This window comes from Nylanderia fulva, unplaced genomic scaffold, assembly GCF_048542155.1.
Source record: "Nylanderia fulva isolate GAGA-0341 unplaced genomic scaffold, ASM4854215v1 Scaffold1500, whole genome shotgun sequence".
Lineage (NCBI taxonomy): Eukaryota > Metazoa > Arthropoda > Insecta > Hymenoptera > Formicidae > Nylanderia > Nylanderia fulva.
Window position 1 is genome coordinate 10,001 of NW_028189732.1, and position 3,326 is coordinate 13,326.

The 3,326-nt window shown below is 57.4% G+C and overlaps 1 pseudogene; it reads left to right on the plus strand.

Moving 5' to 3' along the window:
• LOC146724065 (large subunit ribosomal RNA) overlaps nucleotides 1–3,326 on the plus strand; it is a pseudogene marked incomplete at its 3' end in the record, with an annotated part of 3,690 nt that extends 364 nt beyond the window's left edge.

Below are 3,326 nucleotides of genomic sequence, written 5' to 3' on the forward strand. Positions count from 1 at the left end.
ACCGTGAGGGAAAGTTGAAAAGAACTTTGAAGAGAGAGTTCAAGAGTACGTGAAACCGTTCAGGGGTAAACCTAAGAAACCCAAAAGATCGAACGGGGAGATTCATCGTCAGCGGCGCTGGCTTCGCGTCGGTCGGCGATGTCCCGCGGAGTCCTTGCGGCTCGCGCGCGGGCACGCTACCGTGCGCCGATGTCCGGCGCTCGTCGTCGTGCACTTCTCCCCAAGTAGAACGTCGCGACCCGCTGGGTGTCGGTCTACGGCCCGGGTGCGGTGTCTGTCGCGTCGCCGGTAAAACGGCACGCGACAAACCCTCGGTCGCCCGGCCGGCTGCTCGGCGGTACGCGCAAGGTATCAGGCCGCACTATTCACGGTGCGTCGAGACCGTCGCAAGCGCGCGCCACGGTACTCGGAGGTTACGGACTTCGCGCCGTCCCCGGTCCTGGCCCGCTGTTGGTTACAGTACGGTACACCTTCGACAGGCCTGCGAACGTCTCCCGCGGTCTCGCGGGAGACCGATACCGGTCGGCGACGCTACTGCTTTGGGTACTCTTAGGACCCGTCTTGAAACACGGACCAAGGAGTCTAACATGTACGCGAGTCATTGGGACTTGTCGCGAGACCTAAAGGCGTAATGAAAGTGAAGGTCGGCCCTGGCCGTCGACCTAGGGAGGATGGGCCGCGTCGCGATGCGGCCTCGCACTCCCGGGGCGTCTCGTTCTCATCGCGAGAAGAGGCGCACCCAGAGCGTACACGTTGGGACCCGAAAGATGGTGAACTATGCCTGGTCAGGACGAAGTCAGGGGAAACCCTGATGGAGGTCCGTAGCGATTCTGACGTGCAAATCGATCGTCGGAACTGGGTATAGGGGCGAAAGACTAATCGAACCATCTAGTAGCTGGTTCCCTCCGAAGTTTTTCTCAGGATAGCTGGCACTCGGCCGTTCCGCACGGAACGCGCGCGAGTCTCATCTGGTAAAGCGAATGATTAGAAGCCTTGGGGCCGAAAGGACCTCAACCTATTCTCAAACTTTAAATGGGTTAGATCTCTGGTTTTCTTGAATTATGAAGCCACGAGCACCTTCGGATCAGAGTGCCAAGTGGGCCATTTTTGGTAAGCAGAACTGGTGCTGTGGGATGAACCAAACGCAGAGTTAAGGCGCCCAACTCGACGCTTATGGGACACCATGAAAGGCGTTGGTTGCTTAAGACAGCAGGACGGTGGCCATGGAAGTCGGAATCCGCTAAGGAGTGTGTAACAACTCACCTGCCGAAGCAACTAGCCCTGAAAATGGATGGCGCTGAAGCGTCGAGCCTATACTCTGCCGTCAGCGGCAAGTGGGGCGGCAACCGGGAGCGGGCGTTAGTCTTCTCTCGCGTCGTCACGAAGCCCTGACGAGTAGGAGGGTCGCGACGGTGAGCGCAGAAGGGTCTGGGCGCGAGCCTGCCTGGAGCCGCCGTCGGTGCAGATCTTGGTGGTAGTAGCAAATACTCCAGCGAGGCCCTGGAGGACTGACGTGGAGAAGGGTTTCGTGTGAACAGCCGTTGCACACGAGTCAGTCGATCCTAAGCCCTAGGAGAAATCCTATGTCAATGACGGCGTACAATATACTCGAGTGTCGAGAAATAATAATAAATATTATACGAAAGACACACGCCCGTCGGGCGAAAGGGAATCCGGTTCCTATTCCGGAACCCGGCAGCGGAACCGCATACAATTCGGGCCCTCGTAAGAGTGTTCGTCGGGGTAACCCAAAATGACCTGGAGACGCCGTCGGGAGATCCGGGAAGAGTTTTCTTTTCTGTATAAGCGTTCGAGTTCCCTGGAAACCTCTAGCAGGGAGATAGGGTTTGGAACGCGAAGAGCACCGCAGTTGCGGCGGTGTCCGGATCTTCCCCTCGGACCTTGAAAATCCAGGAGAGGGCCACGTGGAGGTGTCGCGCCGGTTCGTACCCATATCCGCAGCAGGTCTCCAAGGTAAAGAGCCTCTAGTCAATAGAATAATGTAGGTAAGGGAAGTCGGCAAATTGGATCCGTAACTTCGGAATAAGGATTGGCTCTGAGGAGCGGGGCGTGTCGGGCTTGGTCGGGAAGCGGGTCTGGCTGACGTGCCGGGCCTGGGCGAGGTGAACGGTCGGCGTTCTCGCGCCGGTCCCGGGATCCGAGCTCGGTCCCGTGCCTTGGCCTCCCGCGGATCTTCCTTGCTGCGAGGCTTCCGTGGCGGCGCGAGCCGTCGTGGTCGTCCTCTTCGGCCGCCATTCAACGCTCAGCTCAGAACTGGCACGGACTAGGGGAATCCGACTGTCTAATTAAAACAAAGCATTGCGATGGCCCTCGCGGGTGTTGACGCAATGTGATTTCTGCCCAGTGCTCTGAATGTCAACGTGAAGAAATTCAAGCAAGCGCGGGTAAACGGCGGGAGTAACTATGACTCTCTCGGGGGAGTAACTATGACTCTCTCGGGGGAGTAACTATGACTCTCTCGGTCCTCAAAGCAACACGCCGCGATGGTACTTAGAGAGAGTCGTAGTTGGGTCGTGATGCGCCAACGAAGTCCTCTAGTAAGGACCTTCAGCCTCTCACGTCCAAGTTGTACCCCACCTCCTCGTGGTCACTCCCGGGCAACGTCCCCACCATAGCAAGACGGTACGGTGGGCGACGGCTAACGGGTGTACAGCGCCGAGCAAATTAGCACGCTCGGAACTCGCCAAGCTGGCGCATCAGGGATAACTTGTTAGGCCTGTCATCGGCCGAAAAGGCGAAGCGAAGAAAGGAATCAAATGGCGTAAGCCATCATGGGGGAACAGATTATTCTGTGAAAAAGGGAAATTGCTGTCCCAGAATTGGGAAACTAACCCCCAGCTCGCCTTTTCTCTTCTTCCAAGCCGGCTCTTTGTAGTCCGGGTATACCTTGTGCAATCAGACACCAAAGAAACCATCGGGGTGAGGAGCAGCCTAGAGTGCCCAGAGTTTGTTTGCGGAAATCAAAAGCAACACGCCGCAAACTAATTTATAACCGTCGGGGTGAGGTGCAGCCCACGATTGCCCGACCGTCGTCTTGGCTCCAGGCGACGGTCTATTCAGGAGCAAATATGGATAGTGAAATAGAAAAAGCCTCGGAGGCGGACGACCCCGAGAACGCTTCTGGCGGGGCGGACGCTGCCTATGTGGCGAAAAGGCGAGGAAGCGCGAGCGGCGCCCGAGTCCCAGGGGCGCCGTCGGACGGGCGATGGGACCCAATACCCATTCGGGTTACCCAGCCCTTGACCATCCAAGGAAGTACAGATGCAGTCATGGACTGCCCAAAATGTTTGGAGAACAGTAGAAGT